This window comes from Heteronotia binoei, chromosome 21 (genome assembly GCF_032191835.1).
Source record: "Heteronotia binoei isolate CCM8104 ecotype False Entrance Well chromosome 21, APGP_CSIRO_Hbin_v1, whole genome shotgun sequence".
Taxonomy (NCBI): domain Eukaryota; kingdom Metazoa; phylum Chordata; class Lepidosauria; order Squamata; family Gekkonidae; genus Heteronotia; species Heteronotia binoei.
This window is the reverse complement of record NC_083243.1, coordinates 160,521,002-160,535,145: the sequence shown is the minus strand read 5'-3', so window position 1 is coordinate 160,535,145 and position 14,144 is coordinate 160,521,002. Positions and strand designations below refer to the sequence as shown.

The 14,144-nt window shown below is 41.6% G+C and overlaps 1 protein-coding gene across 2 annotated transcripts in view; it reads left to right on the top strand.

Annotated features, from left to right (window-relative positions):
* Positions 1-902: 902 nt before the first annotated feature.
* CRACR2B (calcium release activated channel regulator 2B) overlaps positions 903-14,144 on the top strand; it is a 45,478-nt gene continuing 32,236 nt past the window's right edge. Inside the window, exon 1 of one of the 2 annotated variants that reach the window (XM_060262224.1) lies at positions 903-1,064. The gene's annotated coding sequence lies outside the window, so the exon portion shown is untranslated. Of the gene's footprint in view, positions 1,199-14,144 lie in introns of both variants that reach the window. The other variant, XM_060262225.1, reaches the window with a different exon arrangement.

Here is a 14,144-nt window from a genome sequence, read left to right as displayed (position 1 = left end):
TTCACAAAGTTTTCATGGCAGACCTTTTACGGGGTGGTTTGCCATCGCCTTCCCTGGTCATTACACTTTCCCCCCAGCAAGTTGGGTACATATTTTACCGACCTCGGAAGGTTGGAAGGCTGAGTCAACAATTGCTGGCGCAATGATATCATTTGGAGTGGGCTGCGTTCAAACACAGAAAGTACGCAGGGGAGTCGTCGGAAGCATTCTTATTCCGGATTTAATGTACTGTTAAAAAAGTCCGTGTCTCAGTCGTGGCAGTTCGGGACACGAACGAGCCAATGACCATTGCCAGATACTGATGTTTGGACAACCGCATAAAATCCGACATGTATCTGGCTTTCATCCATGCCCATCTCGTCAGTTTATGTGCGTCTGACCTCGGCCTAACACATGGGAAACCTGATTTTTGAAGCGATTAGGTGCTGCGTCCATCCGCACAAATGGTTGCCAAGCGCTGCTTCTCGTCCTTCTGGAACGTTGCTCTCTATTCCTACGCGCCACGCATTTCTTAGCCCCCAACATTGCGGCTGTACCGCGGGAAAAGCAATAAACTGATGCTTGGAGGTGCGACTCAAACAACAAAAGCAAAAAAAAGTTTAGCGAATTAGATTTTCAAATGTCTTCGAATAGTCCCTCGGTTCTCCAAGCTTCTCTCCCTCTCATACGCCGGTTGTTTTCCACACAGAACACGGAGCCTTCGAGTCAATCCACGTGTGAATGCAAAAGGCGGCGGCAAGTTTGCGCCGCCACGCGGGTTGACGACAGGGCAGGCCCGGGAGCGAACAGGAGCAGGATGTTTGCAAGCGGCTGCGATTAGCAACGCCGCAACAGCCCCCAGGCGGCAGCCGCGCGACTCTAGGCTGGAGCGCTTTAACTCGAAACACCTGCAGGGGAGAGGCGGGAACAGGAGCAGCAAACTCGATGAGCTTGAGTGAAAAAGTTGGCGCGAGTCGCTCTTCGGCCATTTCCGGGTTGAAAGGAATCTTCTCAGATCGATCCGGGCTCTTCAGAGCAGACCGCTTTGGAGCCTCCTCTTGCTTCCAGCTGGCCTCTCGGATCAGGTAATGCGACCTGCCAGCAGCAAACCGGGAGACTTGACGACCTTGGAAGACGGTGGCAGAAATATCAGCCTTGAAAGTGCCATCGCATTTTCCGTTGCTTTAGCTACTCTTGGCGAACAAGGTTCCTCCCTCTGGTGTGTGTCAAGCTCTTTACCATGCAACGGGAGCTGGGGAGGGGGAGGCGGCTTTTGGTTTGCTTAAGCAGCAGGAGAGGACATTACGTGGGGCTTCATTTTAGGGTCTCAGGAGGGGAGGGATGCTAACTGAAGGAATTCGTGCGCTCATGATGAGTCATTTGCTGACAGAGGTTCACACAACAATGACAAAAAGTTAACCTATGTCTCCCTTAAAGACTCTTTTCTTCAGGGGAAGATAAGCTGTTTAACAAAGTCGACTTCACCATCTTTGTTTCCTTCCGGCAAGGCATCTGTTTTGTATAAGGGGCAGCAATGCTGAAGGTGAAGGAATTCCACGCTGAGAAAACCTTCTGGTGTGAAATTTCTGCTTCCAGTGTTAGCTATTAAAACAAGTCTCACTAGCTAAGGTGACAGTCTGAGAAATGTGAGCAATGAAAAGACCAGTAACCAGGAGGAAAGTAATAACCCTGCTTGAGGTTTCTTATTTTACTAAGGTTGCTGTCTGTATGCTGTACCTGCTCCAAAGTGATCTGGACATCAACATTTGAATGCTAAAGCTTTTCCTCACGCTGAGATAAGTGATGAGAAAAAACTTTGTCTGACGTGTGCAAAGTCTAACTAAAGGCACCCAATGCAGTGAAATAAAAGCAACAGTACCAAAGATGTTAGTACGCACCATAAATACTTTGTCCCAGTGCTGCCACACTGTCTCCCTTGTAAGAGGTTCCTTGGCATGACAGGCAGAAAGTTAGCAGGTGCAATTTCCTTCTGTCATGGCATCTTTGTGATGGGGGAAGCTGTTTATTTTCACTGTAAGTTCCTTGTGAAGGGAAAATTTTCTCATGCAGGGCTATTTTCCTGAGGGAACGCAGCAGAACAGAGTTCTGGAACCTCTTTTTGGAAAGAAAATTATCCAAAAATGTTTTAAAATGAATGAGGGGCACCTGTATGTTTTTCCTTCATTTTCTCTTGAGAGTTCCAGCCTCTCTTTTTCCAGAAAAAAAGCTCTGTTATCATATGCTTGCCCCACTGGAAGTTGTAGAATGTTAAGTGTATTGCAGAAAAAAAACCCCAAAAAGGAGTCTTGTGGCATTCTAAAGTCTAGAGTTGCCTTTAGTAGCCCAAGTAAGTTTATGTAACATTTAATCTGTCTCTAAGGTAGTACAATGTTCCTTTTTGTTTACGGTCTGGTTTACTGCAGTGAGTGAAGAACTCTTTTCTGGGATATCTAAGCATATAGTAGGGTTACTGTTTTTTGAAAAGCAAAAAAGAAGACGCATTTCCTGACTGACCACTTCAAGCAACTGATCACTGTGACAAATCTCATTTTAAATACCCCTACTATTTAAGCTGAAGCTTGCCTCCGCTGGGAGACTATAGGGCTAAACAGGCTCAGCCTCCCTCCCAAAGTGGACATTTTCATCAGTATTTTTTTTTTAAGTCAAAAAGAGGACAGACATCAAAAAAGAGGACATCTGGTAATCTGAACACATAATAATGGTTTGGGCGAACAGATCTATGACCAAAGAACACTATACTGCTCCTGTTTTGTGGGGGGAGAGCCATTTCGTATAACTCCATGTCTGAGGAGAAATTTGAAAATCCAAGATATGTGGGACTTGACTCATTATAGACTCATGACCCAGTGCCTTGAATTATAGGTTTTCTTTTAAAAGCTTCAAGAGAATTTTTTAAACACTATGGTTTTGTGTTAAGTAGGTGGAGATATTAGCTGTGTGTTAAAACTACTAAGTTGCATTGTTTTCTTGCAGAGAATGTATTCCAGAACAATCACCTCAAAGAGTTTTAAAACTTCCCAGCAACTGTTCATGGTTGATTCCAGAACAATCACCTCAAAGAGTTTTAAAACTTCCCAGCAACTGTTCATGGTTGATTCTTGGTTATGTTTTGCATTGCTGCTTTGAAAAAAAGTTTGATATAAAGTTGGTTGACAGTCTTTGCATACTGACCACAAGCTGATTCTGCATATCACTCAGAGGACTAATGCATCTCAGCAAAATTTCTATCTCATGGCTACAGAGACAATCTGGAAAATGACACGAATGAAAAGCCAAGTAACCGGAAGGAAAGTAATAAATATCACAGATTTATTTTCAGATCTCATGAATTCCAGGAAATCTAATCTTATTTATTTTATTTTATACTAGTCTTGCTCCAAGAACCATATGTGGTTTCCCTATGCTAGCCTTGTCAGGTAGGTTAGGGTGTGGGATATCTGTTCACCCAAGGTTATGTACTTGGCAGTTACAATTGTCATAATTCTAAGGGCATCTTGAAGATGATTTTTGGCATCTACAGCTACTAGTACCAGATGTGTTGGTCATCCTGGTAAGAAGGAAGAGTAAACTTGACAGATGCAATTTGTTTAATTATGTTCAAATGAAACTTGAACATCCATAATCCTCTGTTTGATGATGCTTTGTCCTTAAATATTTGAAAAAAATTGCCTGATTTTTTTCAGTGCGAAGACTACTGGTAAGAATAGCCTTTCATCTTTTTCCTTGGTTCATTGCTGTTCATTTTTCAGTGTACCATCTAGGCAACATTTAGATGTTTGATCAAACTCCAGGTAGAAGTCTGAATGTTAGATGGTCCAGCGAACCAGGGGTTGGTCTATTGACAGGAAATGGGGACTTCAAATTATGATTTTCAGCTGGTTTGCTAACCATATTTTGTACTAATTGTGGGGGGATTGTAACATCCCAAACTGTGGTTTGTTGCATAGTGGCACAGGCAGGGGCCTGACATGATTGTAGCTGTCGCCCATGACACATAGCTTTGCCTCTTGTGGTAATCTTGCCAGAGACAGCAGTATGGGGAAGAAATCTTCTGTTCAGGGAGGCAATAAGCAGGGCTTTTTTTGAGCAGAAATGCACAGGAAGGCAGTTCTGGCTGACTTGGCATCAGGGGTTGTGGCCTGATATGCAGATGAGTTCCCGCTGGGCTTTTTCTACAAAAAAGCCCTATGTGAAACAATGGTGGTCAGGGGATGTGGTCTAATATCTAAATGAGTTCCTATTGAGCTTTTTCTGCAAACCCGCCCCCCCTAGTACACAACCCCAGTTCACACACACCCCGACTTTCCTTGTATTTGATAGCGTGGATTCACACACACAAAATAACGTGCTTTGCAACTGGATTTTTACTGTGTAAGAACAGCAGCTTCCACTTGTAAACAGTCACTGTGTGAAAGCACCTGTAGACTAGCCAGAGTTTATTGGACAAATAACATTTTAAATAAGCTAGTTTATCATGGAAGCGGAATATGATCCTAGAAAGTCGATTTTTAACACTAACCCAAGAAGACAATGCAGGCTGAAAAAATCTTGGAGCCAAGTTCAGTAAGAACAATTGAAGTAAACAAACTGAGTTCTGGTGGTCAGCAGCATTCACAAGAACTAGGATGCCTGTTTAAATTAGCCTATAAAAATGCTGCTTCTTTGAGAAAGTAGTATTGATATAGAGGTCTAAGCAGGTTTACTAAGGAGTAAGCCTTACTTAGTGCTGTAGTAATTTTTTTCCTGAATAGCATGTTAAGGATTGCCCCTTTTAATTAAACTAACATTCAGGCTGCAGCCCAGCACAAAGGTTTATGAATGCTCCTTGACCTGAGTATGTTTAACATTTGTTTGGGCTGTGGCCTTGATGTGGATTTAGCTATATAGGTGGAGTAAGTGATTTGGGGGGCAGTCTTATTGGTGTAGTACTACTAGTTTCCCAGTGAATCCCAGTGTTGTATCAAGGTACATTTCTTTTGAACTGATGTGTATTTGGGATTGCAATTCTTGTGTTGGGAGAATGAGACACAGTATCACTACTATATTTTTCTTATCCTCATTCCTTTTGGTATTTTTAAAATCTTTTTGCACATATAGTTGGACAGCATTGTTAAGAGAATATGCCAGTAGCCTATATGCAATAATAGCTCTGTTGTGATGCTTAGTGGATCTTCTCTGCTGGAAATCTGTGAAACATGGACTTGTTTGAACCTTCGAGGTCTCTTTTAGCAGCATAACAGCCATTTGATACTTCATGCAGAATGAGGTGGTAGAATTCTATGCTGTGCTGCTACGGGTGGGAGCTCATGTTTTTGAATGCATTCTGCACCTCAAAAACTCTATGCAAGTAGTAAACTAGCTTATCAGTAAAGAGATTTATTTTTGTTCTCTCCCTGAATTGCTAGTGCAGTACATGCAGAAATCTTTTTGATAGGGCAATTTTAACCAATATGAATGGCTCTAAAGTGGGAAACTGGGCATATATAATCTTAGATAATAGGTAACTTCTTGAAAGCGGTGGGCAGGAAACTTTCAGAATCAAAAGTTACTGAATGTCCAGGAATAATCAATTTAATTAGGTTGGAGGGCTGTTCAAAAAAGTGTGTGGACCTCTGGTGGTATGTTCCCCTTTTTTGGTATAATGGTTAGGGCAGGGGTGTCAAACTCATTTGTTATGAGGGCCAGATCTGACATAAATGAGACCTTGTTGGTCTGGGCCATGTCGGGTTGGGCTGGGCCATGTGTGCATCTATTTAAGATTAGATAGCAGAGATATAAACTATATAAAGGACACAAACATCATTAAATATATATTTTAGAAAACTTAAAACGTGCTTAAAATGTTAGCACTCATTGGTCTTAAAGGTGCTTTCATTGTGTCTCTCCCATGTGATCCAAGAAGCTATAGCTCTTTCCTTCCTTCCCCAGGGGACCAGGAGGGAGAGGAGCCTCAGCCAATAGAAGCAAGAAAGGTAGCTCTGCTGTGCGATTGAGCAAGCCTTGCAAAGCAAGCTGTTATGCAGAAGGAAGCAAGAGATAGGGAGAAGGAAGCAGTTGACAGCCAGATGCTTGGGGGCCTGATAGGAGCCCTCCAGGGGCCTGATTCGCCCCCCAGACTGCATGTTTGACACCCTTGGGTTAGGGTGTGGTTTAAACCTCTATTCTGCTATGAAAGCTTGTATGGTGAGCTTGCCCAGTGTTAGCCTAACCTTCTTCCTGAGTTGTGAGGATAAAAAAGAGGCGGGAAGAGTGTGTTGTTAGCCCAGTGCACTGGTCTAGTAGTCCTTCATTTTTGCTATGAATTAATCAAACTGACCATTTGATTCTTTTTTGACTATGATTCAGTTTTGTGGTCTGCTGTATTAATTTTCTTCAAATATACGAAGGCTGTTCTTGAGAGGTTATATGTGTTAAGACATGGTGTACATATGAATGAATAAAAGCCAGTATTTTAAAGGAAGTCTATACTAGTTATTTAATGCTAACAGATGAGACATCTAGATAGCTCTTATTTTATCATGAGCTGCATGATTAATGGAAATTGGGATCTATGGAGGTAGTGTTATCTTGAATACTATCCAAGAGAAGCAATTTTCTTCGTCTTGCCAAATAGGTATATAGATCTGACTTTTGGAGCAGAATATTTATCCAATTACTATTGGGTATTCCCAGTAGTAATGTATAGCTGTGAGAGTTGGACCATAAGGAAGGCCGAGCGCAGAAGAATAGATGCTTTTGAGCTGTGGCGCTGGAGAAGAATCTTGAGAGTCCCTTGGACTGCAAGAAGATCAAATCAGTCAGTCCTAAGGGAAATGAACCCAGACTGTTCACTGGAAGGTCAGATGCTGAAGCTCAAATACTTTGGCCACCAAATGAGAAGGGAGCACTCACTGGAGAAGACCCTGATGCTGGGAAAGACAGAAGGTGGCAGAAGCAGGAGACAGCAAAAGATGAGATGGCTGGACAGCGTTACTGATGTAACAAAAATGAATTTGAGCAGACCAGAGGATGGTAGAAGACAGGAGGGCCTGGCATGACTTTGTCCATGGGATCGCAAAGAGTCAGACTCGACTGTGCGACTGAACAACAACATTTATCCAATTCCTTGCATTAAAATGCAAAGTATGCTTGCTTTTATTAAATGTTGTGCAAATTCAGACTAAGAAGTTTCCATCACGTGGAGTGATAACTTCTAGCAATACGTTTCTGAAATGGAAGCAGTAGAAATAGAACAACTAAAGGAAAAAACATTTTGTGGTGCTACAAGATCCAGCTGATGAGGCTGAAGTCCTGAGCTGTTAGACAGCTGGCTGTGGTACCTTCACTTTGAATTGTAGACATCACACATTTGGGAGAGAGCTCTGACTTCCTTTGCTGTTTTCCTCCCAGAACTAAAGAGACGTAATATGTCAAAGTGTTTTTTTTAATTTAACTCCATTACCAGCTGTAGGATGGCAAACGAATAAAGAACCAAGACTGTAGAGTAGGGTGTGGGCAGCCCCTTGCACATGTGCCAAACACTGGCATGCCAAACCAGTGGACCTCTGGCCCAAGGTCCTGTGCCCAAAAAACTGAGTCAAGTCCCCTGAGGCACTGGAGCAGGCGAAGGTAACAGGCATGATTTAGTAGCTGTCATTGTATCTGGTCTTTTGCAGCCACCAGCCTGACTTGAGATGTGTTCCTGAAGTGGCCTGATTTACTCCTGGTATTTCTGGCTAAGTACAACCCTTGTCTTCTCCTCTTTCTTTTTTCTTTGTTAGTGTGCTTATGCTTTCTCTAATGGATGTACTTTTTTCAGTGTTCATGCCTTAAAAAGTTGCTTACTTCTGTCTTAGAAGTATAGTTGGTATTGCAACTACATTATTAACTTTAAATTTATGCAATCCATTTTGGGCTAGGGATCATTTTGTGGTCACAAATTCTTGTAATTCTTTTGTAGTTCCTTGTTTTTATAAATGTACCACCATGTGATAAAATGAAAGATGGAATGTCTTCCTTCAAGAAAATAAATGCATTTCCCTAGCATTGTGCCACTTCGGTATTACATGGGAATGCATTTATGGGCAAGTCAGTAGAGATCTTGTCTTGTGGGAAAAATGTAAACTCATCCATGGTTTCTTATAGAATCAGACCATCTTGTTTTCCTGAGAATACATAGTGGAGATGTATCTGTCATTGTTTATAGGTGTGTCTGGCAGCAAAGGAGAACAATCTGATAAGAGGTAATAATTGAAAATCACTTTGCATAATATGCAGATTAAGTACCTACCTGTTGCTAGGAAGACTTGAGATTCCTACAGTGCTTTGATATGCTAGATGCCATGTTAGTTCTGATCCCTATATAATAAATTTGTGGTTTTATCAGTGGCAAAAGAGCACTTCCATCCCAAATCTGAAGAGTGTAGAAATCTGAGAGTACTAAATCTGAAGAGAATACAGTCTCAGTTTCTTCAAAGGTGTCTGATCTGTTGGTTGAATAAAGTACCAAGTTTGGTTTTGCTCTTAGCAACTGAAAGATGTGAGGTTTAGAAAAATGAATGCTGCAGAAGATGGTTAGTGCAGCTATACTAGTTTTGGCAAATTGCTCTTAATTCCACACTCTCACCCCAGATTGTGGCAGCAGGTAACAGGTGAAGACTGAGCAAGAGAAATAATGCTTGAACCATTGGACAAAATAGCACAGTAAGCCTATTTCTGGACCATGTCACTTCAGGCTGCAGGTGTAAGGACTGCCTGAATGAAAGCTTTCCCACACTTAAAAAACAAACTCGCTTAGAAAGTCAGATGTTAATAAACAATTTTTTCATCCTATTAGAGTATCAGATGAAGATCTGGGAGACCCAGGTTTGCACCCCCACTCTCCCATAGAATCTCACTGTGTGATGTTGAGCCACTCATACTCTCTGTCTAACCTATATCATGAGATGACAGATGTAATTTCTCAGCAGCTCCTTTGTGTGTGCTTTCTCCTCTGTATGATTGTCTGCTGCCTTGCAGGCCCCATTGATTTCACCTGAACTTGTGCAATCAGCATTATTGCTGTTGGGTTATATGGGCATGAATGTGTTGAAATCCTGTCAGTTTACTATGATCTTCAGCCTGGTTAGCTATCCTCGTGCTGGGTGTTCCTAACAGCTGTTCTCCCTTTGTCACCTGTAGCAGCAGTTCATGATGCTTGATAATAAAAGTCTGTTTTTAACATAAACTCTAAACATGAATCATGGGGTAGAGGAAGATTGTGTGATAGGGCATTCTAATCCATGCCATGTGGTAGGGTGTGGGCCTCCAGAGGGCAAAAAATAAGTAAATACAATAAAAATTACAGATCCTGTTACCTGACATTTCTATTTTAACCCCCTCATACTTAGGGCTGTCTAAATGTACTTAGGTGATTGCCATATATTCAGCGTTAAGTCTGAATAAGGATAGATAGAGAAACTTCTTTGTGTGAACAAATTATGGGGTTATATAAGCACTTTTAACAAATGAAGTTGCAGAGTAGTTGGTAATAGAGCTCAACATTCAAATTAGAACTAATAGCTGTAGTCACATAAATACATATCTGCTTAAATACTGTCCTATAGCTTTGACATTGCCTGCCTTAACACTACAGGTGTCTGATAATTGCAAGGCCTTCCTCCCAAAGGTCTGGGAAGCCTAATTTTATAGAATTATAGAGTCAGAGTTGGAAGGGGCAATACAGGCCATCTAGTCCAACCCCTTGATCAATGCAGGATCAGCCTAGAACATCCCTGACAAATGTTTGTCCAGTTGTTACTTAAAGACTGCCAGTGAGGAGGAGCTTACCACTTTGCTAAGTAGCTGATTCCACTGTTGAACAGCTCTTACTGTAAAGTTTTTCCTAATATCCAGTTGGTACCTTACCCCCCCCCCCTTAATTTAAACCCATTATAGTGAGTCGTCTCCTCTGCTGCCAACAGGAACCACTCTGCCCTCCTTTTAGTGACAGCCCTTCAGATCCTTAAAGAGAACAATCACGTCCCCCCTCAATCTCCTCTTCTCCAGACTGAACATTCCCCTCAGCCTTTCCTCGCAGGGTTTGGTCTCCAGGCCCCTGATAATCCTCATTGCTCTCCTTTGCGCCCACTCCATTCTGTCCACATCCTTTTTGAAGTGGGGCTTCCAGAACTGCATACAATACTCCTGGTGTGACCTGACCAATGCAGTGTACAGTGGGACTATGATATCTTGCTATTTGGATGTTATTTATGCCTTTGTTGCTACATTCCAAAATCACATTAGCCTTTTTTGTTGCTGCATCACATTGGCTGCTCATATTTAACTTCATGGTCCACCCATACGAGATCTTATTCTCACACACAACTACCCAGATGTGTACTCGCCCATCCAGTGTGCATTTTGCTCATTTTTGCTACCAGATGTAGAACTCAGCACTTATCCTTGTTAAATTGCATCTTGGTCACATCTGCCCACTTTTCCACTGTGTCAGATCTAATTTAATTCTGTCTATATCTTCTGGTGTGTTTGCTGCTTCTCCCAATTTGGTGTCATCTGCAAATGTAATGAGTAGCCCCTCCACACCCTCATCCAGATCATTGATAAAAATATTGAAAAGTACTGGGCCCAGAACTGAGCCCCATGGCTCTCCGCTGGACACCTCCCTTCATTCAGATGAAATGCCATTGGCAACTACTTTTTGAGTGCAGCTCTCCAACCAGTTCCTTATCCACCTAACTATCCTAGAGTCCAGTTCACAGTCATCTAGTTTACCCATCCAAACATCATGGGGAGCCCTATTAAAAGCTTTACAGAAATCCAGATAAACAACATCAACAGCATTCCCCTGATCCAGTAAGCTCATCACTCAATCAAAGAAGGAAACAAGGTTGGTTTGGCAGGACCTGTTGGGGACAAATCCATACTGATTTCCCTGGATCATCAAGTTGTCCATAAGATGCTCACAGATTGATCCCTTTAAAATCTCCTCCAGTATCTTCCCTGGGACAGAGGTCAGACAGACTGGCCTGTAATTTCCTGGATCATCCCTTCTCTCCCCCCCCCCCTTTTTAGCCTGTTTTCTTCTTCAGGGAAAAAACTGGTAAAATAGGCATTAAGCCTTTCAACTTTCTCTCTGTTCTCTGTCAATTAGTGTTGGACTAGGATCTGGGAGACCCTGCTTTGACTCTCCACTCTGCCGTGAAAGCCCACTGGGATGACCTTGGCAAGTCACTCACTCTCAGCTTAACCTTTCCCACAGAGTGGTTGTCAGGATAAATGGCGGAGGAGTGCAAAATGATGTTGTAAGCTGCTTTGGGTCCCCATTGGGGAGATAAATAAGGTATTAACAATCTAAACTTTTCAGAGGTTTGTGACCTTGGACCAGTTGCTAAATCTTTGTATCGTGATTCATAAAAAAGACAATAAAATCAATCTTCTTGCCTCATGGATGTGCAAGGGTGATGTTGGGGTGCTCATATCTAGCCAATTGAGATCTTCTTCATGCTATTCTTCATATGTTGTCACTCATCACCTTTGTGTGATTTCTGCTATATGTGGCAATGACCATATGACGTTGAAGCCTTTTCTCCTTAACAAAGAAGAAGATGAAGATATTGGGTTTATATCCCACCCTCCACTTCAAATCTCAGAGTCTCAGCAGCTCACAATCTCCTTCATCTTCCTCCCCCACAACAGACACCCTGTGAGGTGGGTGGGGCTGAGAGGACTCACAGCAGCTGCCCTTTCAAGGACAACCTCTGCCAGAGCTATGGCTGACCCAAGGCCATTCCAGCAGGTGCAAGTGGAGGAGTGGGGAATCAAACCCGGTTCTCCCAGATAAGAGTCCACACACTTAACCACTACACCAGATTGGCTCAAAGCAAAGAACTCAAAGCAGAACTAAACCTATGGTTGCAATAGCAAAAAAAAAAAATAAACACTCCAAACCAAAAAACATTGAAATAATCTAACCTTGAAAACAATTTTAAACCCTGAAAAGTCTTTTTAAAATTCAGCCTTGCATCTTCTTCTAAAAGCAAGAAGGGAAGATATCTTCCAGCAGCCCCCAGGAGGTAGTTTCCACAACACGGGAAACTACAGAAAAGCCCAAAATTAGGCCTGGCCATGGCAGATTTTAGTGCTCTAAAAATGCTGTAGAAATGAATAATGAATCTCTTAGTGCCCCTGTTCTCCATATCTAATATCTGAAGTTGAAAGAGAGCATCAAAGTGCAGATGACTCAGTTTCTAGCCAGGGATCTTTTTGATGTGACTGGCAGATTTTACCCATGTTACATAAGTGCAGTTGACAAAAAGAGTAAGAGGGGTGCACTCTTTGAAACATGAAACAGAAGCAAATTGATTGCTTAATGAAAAAAGCAAATTCATTATTTCCTCCAATGGTTCAAGGAGATCTGGCTAAAATCCATTTGTGGAAGAGAGTATATTTGCCTGCATGGTCTATTTTGAGTCACTGAGATTTGTATATTTGCATGCAGCTCTTTAAACCCTGTATTTCCTGCACTGTATTGTGTTCGATCTTTCTCAGATACCTGTTTAGCCTCACATAAACGCAGGTAGTAATGCCACATCTTGAATAAAAGTTCTATTTTTTATTGAGCAGTCTATCAAATTAACAAAGTACAGGGCCCCCACCAGTGGTTCTATATAACTTGCTACCACACTTATACCCTTTCTGTGGGGAAGCACTGAGCAGAATGCCACAAGAAATCAAGATACCTGTTTGAAAGACGGAAGGTAGAAGATCTGAGTTGCTTCTAGAACATCTAAAACACCAATATTCATTGTTGTGGATGCAGATTTTTTGGTCAGACTGACCTGCTAAACACTCTGTTTTGGGTACTTTCCAACATAAAGTTATTTGGAACTTTACCAAACTGAAATATAAGACATATGAGCATTGGAAGCCCATAAATCTTATTATTAATAAGCAGGGCTCTTTTTTTTAGCAGGAACACACAGGAACGCAGTTCTGGCTGGCTTGGTATCAGTGAGTGTTGCCTAATATGCAAATGAGTTCCTGCTGGGCTTTTTCTATCAAAAAAGCCCTGTTAATAAGACTCTTATTATACAGTGGGAGAGGAGTTGAGGGAAGTTGGCTCATCTTAATTTTTTCTATATTTATTTTTAGGAGGAAGTCTCTCTTTTGGCAAGGCTTATATAAAAATCAATGTCTGCAACAGTGCTTCAGTCATCTATAGGGCCTCTTGCAAGTCAGAGCTGTGCCATCTTTATTTTGCCCACATAATCCTTAATGGAGTTCCCTTTGTAAGTTTCTTCAGCTTTTCCATTGCACAACTGGAATCTGCAATTCTAGTAAACAGTTATGTTCATGCATATTTGGAACTGAGTTGAGGCACTGATACAGTAAGAACTTCTAGCATAATCAAGTGATAGGGGAGGACAAAGCTAAGCTTGCCTCTTATTTTTTCTGCAACACAGTTGTACCCTACTATGACTGGATTGTATTAGTGACAGCAATATCATTATTTTTTTTTTAAAAGAAGAGGATTGGGGGGAGGGGGTGACATATGCTTTAAAAAACCCTGAGATTGTTCTGTATTGTTGCTAAACTTTTAAGGTAGTTCCCAAGTCAGGCAGGGTTGAAGTCTCTAGGCTAAGTTATACACCTGGCTGGTAGTAGAACCTGGAAATAAACTTGGCTCAGGATCTCTGGCAGATCTTTCTCTTTGTGCAGTGTTCCACAGTATGTTTATATTAAGAATTTGCCCATAGGTTTTAGCAGTTAAACACTACAGATGTTGTATTCCATGATTGGTAACCTAGTGCTTTCTTCTCCCCTACCCCTGTTTTAAGTTCCTTATTTAATTAACTTTATATTTCTATGGAAGAGCATTACATGAGAGCAAAGGATCTTTGCTTCCTTTGACAAAGTCAGTAGCTTTTATTTGTCTTAGAAATGTCTACTTTTATCTGTTCTCAGTGTATATAATTTCTGGTTGTGACAGATTGTTTGATTCCTTCTCATTTATGTGATGCTAAAATGCTGTTGTTTTTTAAAATCCTGTTAATATCCCAGTTGGGATCTTATAGCGACAGATAATGAAAGAAGGAAATATAATCTGTGAACAGGCTGGGCACTCCTACCTGGGCATATACTTCAGCTGGTATTTGTACCTTTAA